The sequence below is a fragment of the Saccopteryx leptura genome, chromosome 7, assembly GCF_036850995.1.
Source record: "Saccopteryx leptura isolate mSacLep1 chromosome 7, mSacLep1_pri_phased_curated, whole genome shotgun sequence".
NCBI lineage: Eukaryota > Metazoa > Chordata > Mammalia > Chiroptera > Emballonuridae > Saccopteryx > Saccopteryx leptura.
The window spans coordinates 33,682,447-33,695,252 of record NC_089509.1 but is presented as its reverse complement, the minus strand read 5'-3'; the positions used below and the strand labels follow the sequence as shown (position 1 = coordinate 33,695,252).

At 45.1% G+C, this 12,806-nt stretch overlaps 1 protein-coding gene across 6 annotated transcripts in view; it reads right to left on the bottom strand.

Moving 5' to 3' along the window:
* The window catches only part of LYPD6B (LY6/PLAUR domain containing 6B), a 204,189-nt gene that overhangs the window by 62,502 nt on the left and 128,881 nt on the right, over positions 1 to 12,806 (bottom strand). For 3 of the 6 annotated variants that reach the window (XM_066345382.1, XM_066345387.1, XM_066345383.1), the window contains one exon: positions 3,725 to 3,789. The exons of the other annotated variants lie outside the window; for them this stretch is intronic. The gene's annotated coding sequence lies outside the window, so the exon portion shown is untranslated. The remainder of the gene's footprint in view (positions 1 to 3,724; positions 3,790 to 12,806) is intronic. 6 annotated transcript variants of the gene reach the window in all.

Here is a 12,806-nt window from a genome sequence, read left to right as displayed (position 1 = left end):
AGTTCTCAATGTATCTTCTTAATATTAATTCTTACCCTTTATTTTCTGAATGGGTAAAATTTCTTTGGGTCAGTAGGTGAATATCTGAATATCCGAAACTAGTTTCTACTCTATACTTCCTCCAGCACTCTCTTAGGCCTTTAGTTAGTTCCTATAATTTGTGGGCTTGTTTATGAATTTCCTTTAATATAGTTCTTAAAAAATTTCTTAACATAACCTGGTCTTCCCGTGGCTATGTCAATCCAAACATCTATATATAGCATCTGGTCAGGGTGTAGGACCAAATAGACATTTGCCCTGACAGCAAAGAGTGTGGGTAAATTGAAAGTGCCCTCCGAGGGCCACCCTACACCAAAGGTTGGCCATTCTAGTTCACAAAGAGTCCACAACATGGCGGAATCAACAGGAGTCTCATAGTCTCGTGCCCTGTGAGAGAAATCAGAAAAGTTATCAAGCAAGCACTGAAGAGGTGTTAGGGCAGCAGATTGCCCCTGACCCACAGCCCTTGACTCTCGAAGGAATCCTGTGAGGAAGCAATGGGCGAAGCAGACAAACAAACCAATATGCACATGAAACAAACAAAACTTCTAAACTGAAACCAAAAGGGAGAAGGCAGCATCCTGCATTCCCCAACTGACCGGGTAGGGAGAAATCAGGTGGTGTCCCGCCTGCTCCACTACACCCTTTTCTAACCAGAGCTCTGTTTCCAAATATTCAAAGAGGAAGCTTCCTTACCAAACAGTCTCGAGACTCCAAATGTTTCGAATCAGCCAAATTCAGTTTCCAAACGGCAACAGCTGGAGGCTGGCCAGCTACCAAGGTCTGCTGCATGCAGCCCACTCCATGAGGAGGGGTCTTACACGGCCTATCTCGCTGGGGCCTCCATGTGTTACATCCCAGGAGACAGACACAGCAAACCCAAAGTGAATTTTATAAGTTTTATTGCAAACATGCGCAGGGACTGCAGGCAACCCACGCAAGGGAGCACTGCAGCCCCGAGCTTCTAAAATGGCTCCTTTTTATAGGGTAGCTATCTAGGCTGAGCAAGCAAGCAGCGTTTACAACGGCGGAAGAGGTGCGATTAGCTGACCTTATTCTTGGCTAAGTCTCTAGGGTAGGGCTTCCTGGATGTTGGGTACATAGAGTTATGTGGAAAATATTGCTACATTTCTAACGGTTGTTTATCTTTTTCCTCCAGCCATGTCCTGGATGTACTCAGTTTTCATGGCTGGTGGCCTGCACCGTTTATCCTAAGATGTCACAACTAGACGTACATAGTACACAGATGAAGATGCAAACTGAAGGGACTTCTGGAAAGGGAAGGTGTGCAGAGCCACACTGGAGTCTCCGGGAGCCAGGCCAGTAGGACCCCTGCCCAGCCCCACTTAAGATACAAGGTATTTACAATGTGAGGGGCATAGACACCCCACAATTGCAACCCACTGTCTCAGAAAGAAACTGGCTACCCAATACAGTGAGCAGAAGCTCTGGACTCATCACAGGGGAGCAATGCAAGGATACAGTCTCTTGTGGAATAAATTGAAGAGCCCTCTAACCATACACAGTGGCCATTAAAATAGGCTTGTGAAAGCAAAGGGACAGGAAAATACTTGTTACATTTAAAATTCAAAACTTAAACATATAGTAACTATGTGAACACACTGTGCACAGGGGCCAGGCACATGACCTGTCCATGACTTAGAGAGTTGGCATCTTTTAAAACTGGGGAGCCCTGGCTGGATAGCTTGGTTGGTTAGAGCTTCATCCCAAAGCCCAGGAGGTGCCGGTTCAATCCGGTTCAGGGCACTTACAGGAATAGCTTGATGTTTCTGTATCTGTTTCTCTGTCTCTGTCTCTCTCTCCCTTCCTCTCTTACTGAAATCAATAAATTAAAAAAAAAAAAAATTTAACTGGGTGGTTTTTAATCTTCATTATATTCTCTATACGCCAAATATTCTTTCACAATCTTGAACTACTTATATATATTTTTAATGTTTTGACTGCATCATTGCAGGCTGTCAATGGAAAGTGGCCAGAGGACAGAGCACCAGAGCAGGGGCAAATGTGAAGGCTGAGTGGACTGTCGCCATACACACCGCATGTAGTTGAAGCTGCAGCACGGCCCACCCCAGAGTGGGCTGCTGAGCAGTTACACCCAGTCTGCCCCTTTCTAGCATGGCTGGCTTACTTTGAGCAACTTACCTAATCACTTTAAACCTGTTTCCTCAACTGTAAAAGGTGGATATTCATAGGGCCTTCCTCCTAGGGATGCTGTGCAGATTAGGAAAGAATAATGCAAATAATATACTTAGCTTCGTGCCTAGCAGGAAGTAGGAGCCAATAAATGTTAGCGGTCATGGTTGTGGTGACAGAGACGAGACGGTTAATATTAGAGTTACTTTTTAATTACCATTGTTAGCATTATTATTGTGATTATCATGATGATGATGATGATGATGATGATGATGTTCCTGACACTTTTGAATGCTATAACTAAAAAGGCATGAAGTCTCCTTGCTTTGGATGATCGCCCAGTGCTCTCCATAGGTCTCATTGCTGGACCATCACTGCTCTGATCTCCACACACTTCAGGTTCATTCACTGCAGACTCTTAAGCTGAAGTAACAACTCACATGCCACCCAGTATTCCCTGAGGGGTAACACTGATGATAACATACAGATTCCTACTTGTTTTCTTGGACTTAATTAGGGTAGTACAATATCATCCTTTAAAAAAAGGCAAGCAGTAAAAAAGCATCTTAGTAGATGTCTACAGAATACTGCTTTGTACTTGAAACACATAATTAGCATTAACAAACACAGGTACTAATAATTCAAGCTGCTCTTTAGACAAGAAACAGGAAGGTAAACATGGCCCAGGCCCCATCAGCACATAATCTCAGACAACTTCCTCTGGAGGCGGCCTCCTTCACCATCAGCTACAAGGTGGGAGGTCTGCGTGCAGGGCAGGGAGCCTCTACACTGGGAGCTGCACCCACACCAGGCAGGCTACTTCGCAGACCAGGCTGAGGTCTCTGAAGCTACAAAAAGACAATTCTTGGTCTCTCTAGCCAGACCTCAGAAAACCAGATTTCAGACTCAGTGTTTTCACGGGGAAAATGGAAAATGGAGACATGCCCAACAATCAAACCTGCTCAGCCTGTGTATTAAGGACCATACCTGAACCAAAAGGGCGAAATGAAGTAGAAAGTGGTCATTAGTAAAAGACAACTTTAAATGTGCCCACATCAATGCTGTTGCCTCTTCTCTGTTAGAATGAACACTCTCATCCTGTTTGGGATCAAGAAATATTTTCTAGTCCTTAACATTTGAATATCCTGTAATTACAAATGCTCAATGATCTAATCAGTACATGCACTTACTAAATAGAATGAGCAACTTATTTCAGCTGACAGAAACACTTCTGACAAGAAACTTCTGGGAAGCAGAAAAGTCTTTGATCCGCTGATCACTGCCTGGGTACAGAGACGCCCTCCTTGGGTTCACTAGAAATGGAACTAAAGCCAAAACCAGGATTGGAAATGCCCGGACTCCAGGGAGCAGCAAAGGGTTGGAATGGGAGAGAACACCTGGCACACTTCCAAGGAGATGGGCTAAAGACAGAGTCCCAAGACATTCAAGAGCGCATGCAGATCCCTGACAAGCCGACCCAAAGCTTCCGGATGAAATGACAAAGGCCATCTGTAATCACTTCCATTCTTACCTTAAGACAGACAGTGTGGCTGTCAGACTCCTCGCCAACTGCGCCCAAAGGAAGTAACCACCAGTCTACCAAAGAAAAAAAAAGATAAGGTGAGTTACATTCCTGAACAGCTGGAATGTTTTCTCACAAAAGGCAGATCTCCGGATGTTTGACGACCTTGCAGAGTAGAACAGCAGCAATATAACCAATTGAACAATATCAAATGCATGAAATCCCCGGAATCAGGTCAGGTAATGCTGTTCAGTTTACAGAGAGAGTGAGCTAATGTTTTATTAACATGCACCTGGGCCCCTTCTAGTTGGGAATGGTAATAACTGGTGAAATCATGTACCTCATCACGTCCCTCTACAAAAATGGCTGTTTAGCAAGCAGCTGGCAGAACTCTGTAACACTAACAAATAGCAGGGTGTGCTGGCAGGTCAGCACATTCACACAGTCAACACGTCCACACACAGTGCAGGCTCTATACCATGTAGCCAACCAGGCTTTGGAAGACAGCCCTACCAGGTGATGAAATCATGACAACATGAGACTTGAACCTAGATGAGGAGGTGGGAGGGAACTGGAAACATTATCTACATGCATTCAAATAAGCAAATGTTAAGGACAAAGAACGATTATGTCCAGTTTTTAAAAACTCTATTATATATTTAATCCCTATCTATGATGGTTAATTTTACACGTTTAATTGGGCTGGGTTATGATACCCAATTGTCTGGTTAAACACATCTCGATGTTGCTGAAAGGATTGATTTTAGAAGTGATTAACATTAAAATTAGTGAATTTTGAGTAAAGTAGATTACCCACCATAATATGAGAACCTCATCAGATCAGCTGAGGCCTTAAGAGGAAAAATTGGTTCCCTCTTGAGTCTCCAACCTGCTGGCCTGCCCTGCAAATTTCAAACCTGCTAGCCTCCACACTCATGTGAGTCAATTCCTTAAAACAAACATCACTGTCTGTGGGGCAGCTGTGTTAGGCTTGCTTGCGGGGTTACCAGGTATAAGCACTTTGCCTGATTAGTGTATGAGCACGTGGCAGTGCCACATGTGTATAGCCTATATAAAGCTATGGGTGCTTGTGCTCAGGATTGCAGATGGCGGATTGCCTGTCTGCCACTGTGAGGGGCCAGTCTTGCTGTTTCTTTGCCTGAGAAATAATTTCCCCTGCCTGTGTGCTTGTCTGCTGTAGTGAGACTCTATTAAACAGAATGGCCCAACCCTGTCCAGCTCCGCAGTTTCTTCTACCATCTGCCCGAGTCCAGTGTGAACTCGCCTGGCCTTGCCACTGGCATTACATCTGGCATAGTGGGCAGGATTCGGAGCAGATGAGTATGGAGCCATTGACACCCTTGAGGGGTGGAATAGAAGAGTGGCTGTTCCCGGTGGCTCTCCTGGTGGGGACCGTGGGCTGAGTGTTTTTTACCATCCTGCGAGAAGAAACCAAGAGCTCTGTGCAAGAAGCTGAGAGAGGTCGAAAGCCCCAAGATGAGCTGCATACTGAGCACCACTGACAGTGTGAACCGGAACAAGCACTGGAGAAGGAGGCCAACTGGGTCTGAGAGCTGCACTGTGAGGTGCAGGCTGAGAGCCAACGGTGCCTGGAACTGGAGTGGTCTCTGGACAGAGAGTTACGGATTCATGAGTTGCAGTTTGCCCTGGAAGCTGAACGTTGGCAGCAATGGTTGTTGGAGAAACAGCTGTGGGTTTAGGAACTCGAGAGTTAGCTTTAGGATGAGAGCCAGCAGCCACAGAAGCCAAAGTGGGTGCAGAAGATGGAGCTGCATTCCTGCCAGTGGAGTGGCTCTGAGTCAGCAGGAACAGGCATTTCCCACTCTTCTGAGGGGGAGGCTCAGGCTGCAACTGCCATCTGCAGACTCCGAGCCCAGCCAGTGATCTCCAAGAAAGTAAAGACCCAGCAGCCAAGAGTCTCTCAGGGGCAGCCACAGCCTCCTCCTGAGGTAGTGGAGCACTCTGTGGTCCAGCCCTACACCCAGGCAGAGCTGTCAGAGTTGGGGGTGAAATTCAGGCAGAAACCTGCTGAGCCCCTGGCCTGAGAAATAATTAAGCTCCACAGTTTTTCTACCATCTGCCCGAATCCAATGTGAACCTGCCTGGCCTCAGCCACCAGCATTACACACACACACACACACACACCCTATTCATCAGGGTTCTCACATACATACACACACACACACACACACACACACACACACACACACACACACCCTATTCATCAGGGTTCTCTCTCACACACACACACACACACACACACACACACACACCCTATTCATCAGGGTTCTCCAGAGAACGTTGACTGATAAACCATCTAATGTCAAAAACTTGTGTACAATATGTATACCACATAAAGAAGACAACATAACAAAAAGAGTCTACAAGAGTATGAGGAAAAATTAGTCCATAGAAATGTATATTATAAAGCACAAACTATTACTTGATAAAATTCATAAATCAGGTCCTGAGCATCCTAGTGGCCAAAGCAAAGAGAAAACAGTCACAAGATAAACACACTGACTTTAAGATAATACAATTTACACACTTCTCAAGAGTGTTAGCTTTTTCTTATCATAGAGAAATTTCTCCCAAAATGTTAACCTTCTCTTCCTTGGGTAAATTCTTAAAGGATCCTTTACCACCCACACTGGGAGGTCAGGAGGCAAAGTCATAGTGATAGTGCCTCTACGTGAATACAGCAGCGAGTCTCCTACTTGCTTTTTATTGTTTCCAGGGCTCATGGAAGTGATTCTCAAGGCCAAAATGACACCCTAAGCACAGAGCAATCAGATAATCTGGCTTGATCCAGGGATCACACTGAGAATTTCTGGAAGAATAAATGAACTCCATATCCTCAGAGATATTACGTAGAAATATTATCATCTCTCCCAACAAGAAGCTGGGTAGAATCAGGCTACAGCTGAGACTTTGGTCTCTGGCAACTGAGTCAAGGTCTTCTCTGTTGCTGACTAGGGGCAGAGCCACAGGAAAACAGCCCTCGGAAGGTTAAAAGCACAGGCTTACTTCTAAATTTCTACATTTGGAGAAGTCATATATCCTTCCTGAATTGGAATCAATTTTTAAAACATTTTTATGGCAAAATACACATAATATAAAATTCACCATTGAACATTTTAAGTGTACAGTTAAGTGGCATTAAATACATTCGCAATATTATGCAACTATCATCACTACCCATTTCCAAAACTTTGTCGTCATCTCAAACAGAACCTCTGTCCCCACTAAACACTAAGTCCCCATTACCCTCTTCCCTCAGGTCCCGATAAGCACTATTCTGCTTTCTGTCTCTATGACTTTGCCTATCTGAATATTTGCTGCATATACATGAATCATCCATTTGTCCCTTTGTGTCCATAGTTCACTAAGCATAATGTTTTCAAGGCTCATCCCTGTTGTATCATGTATCAGAATTCCATTCCTTTCTATGCCCGAATAATACTCCATTGCAAGTACACACCACATTATGTTTATCCTGGAATCAATTTTTATGTAATTGATTCAACAAGTAATTATCAAATATTTATAATGTGAAAAGTTTGATTTTTTTTTAATACTAACTTTATTCTAAGAACTGTGTATAAGAGGCAGAAAAGCTACTCCACCAGGAACCAGTTAATTATATAACTCTTCATTTCAGAATCAGTGGCAGCAGCCAGCAAACAAGTCTCTTTAATAGTTTTTCTTCCCTAAGGGCCAGGTGAATCTCCCCAACAATCTTAATTAATGTTCTTCATATTCAAAGCTGAAGGGAGATAAGAACATGCCCACTATGGGCCAGTGTCACTAGAACTGCTCCTGTCTTGGTACCTAAAGCTGAAGTAGCCTTCTTGCCCCCAGCCCAGTGGTAATAAGCTTCTAGCCAAACAGCTGAGGCAGAGTCAGAGCGACTGCGCTGGGAGCCCTGCTTCCCACCCCTGCAGATAACACACCGGTGAAACCAGCTGGAAACGCACGTCTCCCCCTGCCTGCTTGCCACCCACATGCTCTTCCTTTCTTGAGCACAGAAATAAGGTAACCAACCTTCTCTGTGGAAACGTGGGCCTGAAGACAAACACAGCTCCTCCGCACCAAGACAACTGGACGGTTGAAAGAGAAAGCAAGAAGCTACACTGCTCTCTGGTTTTTATCTTCAGAAGGAATAAAAGAGTCCGTGGCATGGGAGGAAGATGCCACTGCCACCTGAATACACACAGGAGCCCATGTGAGTCATCAAAAGATGTCCCCAGGAAGCTGATGAAAAACCATCACTTTTGCACACGGACAAGAGACCAGCAAGCAAAATCAAGAGCCACAGAGAACGCAGGCCCCTCTGTTCAGCATGCAGCTCTCAGCTGAGAAGACCTCGTGGTCACCCCGAATGGTTAGCACACGGATTAGTGGAAGTTCATTCACTAGTTTGGTGTTCAGTTAGCTGGGAACATGTCATCTAAATATCAAAACTGCTATGAAAAATTACAGAGAATTTAGTCTGGAGTTCTTCTGTATATTTTTTAAGACTATCTTTTTTTCAAGAGCAAGAGTTTCTCCTAAACAAAATGAATAAATACTAGGAAGATTGCTCTGTTTAGTATATAGGTAAGGAATCCATTACCTCTAAAACAGGAGACATTTCTGACAGACTGAAACTATGTTGCTAAGACAAAGGATCTAAAATGAACCTAATCAGGAATCTCACCCCCAACCCAATAAGAAAGCACTCAGTTCTCTGTCCCAAATAATTATTCAATACTTCTTCCCAGGACATCAGTCATACACATTCTCGAAGTGGATAAGGGGCACTAAAATTTTACCTGTGGCAATCATTATGACCCTCCAAGTTGTGTTACATTCATGCAAGCCTTTCTGATGAGCACGCACACCCTCAAAAAGATTTTCAGCCTATTTGGTTGGCTCAGTGGTAGAGTATTGGCCTGGCATGTGAAAGTTCTGGGTTCTATTCCCGGCCAGGGCACACAGGAGAAGCACTCATCTGCTTCTCCACCTTCCCCCTCTCCTTCCTCTCTATCTCTCTCTTCCCCTCCAGCAGCCAAGGCTCCATTGGAGCAAAGTTGGCCCAGGCACTGAGGATGGCTCCATAACCTCTGCCTCAGGTGCTAGAATGGCTTCAGTTGCAATGGAGCAATGGCCCAGATGGGCAGAGCATCACCCCCTGGTGGGCTTGCCGGGTGGATACCAGTCGGGTAAATGCAGGAGTCTGTCTTGTCTCTCTACCTCCTTGCTTCTCACTTCAGAAAAATACAAAAAAAAATTTTTTTTTTGCTATGTCCTAGATTCAGTCTCAAAGACAAGAACCCCAACAAGACAATCAGGGTTTGTTAGTAGTTATAAAATTCAACTTGAATTTGGCACAATGTCAATTCCCTTCTGTGATGGGCTGAATTGTGTTCTTATTTCAAAAGTCATATGTTGAAATTTTACCCCCCCCCCCAGTAATTCAGAATGTGACTATATGTAGATATAAGGTCTTTAAAGAAATAATTACATTAAAATGAGGTCCTTAGAGTGGGCTCTAATCCAGTATGGCTGCTGTTCCAGTAAGAGAAAATTTGGACACAGACAGGTACAGAAGAAATGCCATGTGAAGACACAAGGAGGAAACAGCCCTCTGCAAGCCAAGGAGAGACCCCTCAGGAGAAAGCAACCCTGCCGAATCGTGATCTAGGGCTTCCAGCTTCTAGAACTACGAGAAGAGAAGTATCTGTTGTTTAAACTACCTAGTCTGTGATACTTGTTATGGCCGCCCTGAATAACAAATACTCTCCCCTTTTTCCTTCTCTAAACACCCGATTCTCAGGAAGGAGTCTATAAAAGTTGCAGGGTTACTCTGTCTCCTACCCCTCTTAGGGCCTTGCTGTCATTTATTTCCTTACCCCCAAAGGGGTAATCTCCAAATCCAAAGAAAGTGATGAGTGGAAACTTCTACTAATACCCTGAAGACTCCCTACTCCAAAACAGGACACCACTGTCCCAAAGAGCCTGACCTTATATTATAGGAATTTTCTCAGCCTTCTCCAAAAGCTCTGTGCTGAGTAGAAGTCGCCCTGCAAACAGCCTCTCTGGGATACTACTCCCAGAGACTGTGTCCCACGTTTCTCAGGACTACTCAGGTGCCTTAACCAAGCTCAGGTCCCTCTCTTCCAAAAAAGAAGAGTAAGAGTTACGAGCCAAAGTGCCCTGCACATTAATGAAGCGAGTCTGGAGCAAGAGATTATTGGGGACAAAGGACTCCAAGCTGCTTCAGGACCTGAGTCACAAGTAATGACTTTTTCCTTCATGGAAAAGGTTTGTATGTGAGAGCTGACTGATGCCTCTGCTGATGCTGAGAGCCACAAACACCACAGCTGATTTCCATACTCTCCAGATACCATGCTTGGCTTATAGCATAAATAAGTATTGGGTATTGGGTCTGGTGCCAGATGCTATGGCTTGAAGGGGATTACCCTGGATTCAGAGGAGGAACTACAACAAGATGGCCTGTTGGAGGTAAGTCACAAGGTACAGTGGTAACACAATGGGATCACCTAGCCTGTCCTAGTGTCCCAACTCCATTGGTATCCAGAAACAAATATAAAATCTCCTCTTATCAGAATCAATGTCCTCAAATACAGTTGGGGTTATTAAGCAAGGCCTCTGGCTGCAGAGATGGGCTGGGGTTCTTGTCCAGGGCACACTGCAGCAGCCGGGGACCGCTGGCACGCAGGCTAACACTCATGCCTGCCAAACTCCAGCCCATGGAAGAAAAAAGAGAGCAACTGATGTGATTAGCCAGGCCAATGAAAACGTGTCAGACCATTCAGATAACAGTCCTTAAATGCGTTCAGTTCCCATTACTGGAGGGTGACTGTGCTTCCACCCCCCACCCCTACCCCACCCCACCCCCACTGATTCCAGGGGCTGCAGAGCATTTTCCTAGCAAGGAAAAAGGGTGGTTTATCAGCCTACATTAAGTCAGCATACATCATACATCCAGCCAAGGGTAATGTGACTTTAGGATTCAAGGGACACACTCTGTGGAATGACTTTGTCACAGAATCTGAAACTCAGTGACAAATTCTGAAAAAATTCAAGTACCCAATTAATAAAAAAAAATCAAATAAGATTCCTTATTCAATTCAATCATCCTTACACCTCTTAAGACCTGATTACATATCAGCCTTGCTAATGGTTTTGTTTTGGTTACTGAGTTGTGAGCATCTCAGGAGTCCACGTGGAATCTTACTCTCAAATCCCTTTCTGTGCACACTGTGGAACACAGAACAGAAACCTGGCTGAGGCTCAGTTACTGAGCACTTCTTGCTTTAGAAATACTCTTCCCTGTAGGGAAGCACATCCACTCTACCTGCCTCAGTTCATCAACAACACAGCCCATCCCCACCCTGGGCCCCGCCCCTCACCAAACTAGCACCAGGAACAGTCGGCAGAGTGAATGTCCGCGGTGAGTCCAGTGTGTCATACAAAACAAGGGTTACAGATGCAGCTTCAAGGTTGGTAAATTCTTGTCCTCTGTTTTAAAATCTGAGCACATCTATATGTTTCCTAAAACTGCCATAACAAATTCAGTGGCCTAAAATAATAGTTTATTCTCTCACAGTTCTGAGGGCCAGAAGTCCAAAATCAAAGTGTCAGGGGGACTGATGCCTTCTGTTGGCTCTGAGGGACAATCTGTCCCATGCCTGTCCCCTCATAGTTCATGGTGCCTTCTAGTTTCTTCCCATGTAACTGCATAACTCAAATCTTAGCCTCTGCCTTCATATGCTCTTTCCTGTGTCTCTGTGCCAAATCCCTACCTCCCTTCCCTTATAAGGACACTAGTCATTGGGCCTAGGGTCTACCCTAAATCCAAAATGAGCTTATCCTGAGATCCTTAACTTAATTATATCTGCAAAGATCCTACTTCCAAATCAGGTCACATTCATAGGTACTGGGGGTTAAGATTTAGATATATCTAGTTCAAGGGATACTATTCAATCTATTACAATATCCAAAACCAGAACACATCATCTTTATCACAAAGCCCTCTCTTTTTCCCAATTCTCTTCTTCATATTAATAGACTCATATCCTAGTGAGGACCCTGGCCGAACTCTTCAGGACATCTTCAAGGGCTCTTACCCCCTTGTTCCACAATTCCAATCAGCTCCATAACTGACAGTAATGAAGGTGAATTAATTCTACTCAACAGAACCTCTCGTGCCTGTCTCCCCTCTTCCATGCCCGCTGCCTGACCATCCTTGCCCCTGCTTAGATTACCTGTCTTCAACGACGGCATGACTTCTTCTTACCTATACTCCCGTCTTCCCTTTCTGACCCTATCACCCATCGCTATCTTAAACAAAGCCCAACCACGCCATACCACCCACAAACTTGCAGTGGATTAATTAAATGAAGGCCTCTAATTAAATGAAGGCCAATCTCTTTATGGCCTAGCATTTGGGTCTATGAGAATTAGTTCCAAATCCCTATCACAGATTTATTTACCACTGCTCCTCTCCACTTGGGTCCAGGCTTTTTTTTTTTTTTTTTTTTTTTGTTTTTTTCTGAAGCTGGAAACGGGGAGAGACAGTCAGACAGACTCCCGCATGCGCCCGACCAGGATCCACCCGGCACGCCCACCAGGGGTGACGCTCTGCCCACCAGGGGGTGATGCTCTGCCCCTCCGGGGCGTCGTTCTGCCGTGACCAGAGCCACTCTAGCGCCTGGGGCAGAGGCCAAGGAGCCATCCCCAGCGCCCAGGCCATCTTTGCTCCAATGGAGCCTTGGCTGCGGAAGGGGAAGAGAGAGACAGAGAGGAAGGGGGGGTGGAGAAGCAAATGGGCGCTTCTCCTATGTGCCCTGGCTGGGAATCGAACCCGGGTCCCCCGCACGCCAGGCCGATGCTCTACCGCTGAGCCAACCAGCCAGGGCTGGTCCAGGCTTTGGTCAAACAAAGTACTGACTGTTCTTAAATACCTCCTCAAAGACCTCCAACACTTTGAGGACCTTCTGCCAAGTATCTATTGATTCATTCAACAAACTTTTACCTTGATGAGGTCTCTCTGTCAGTATCT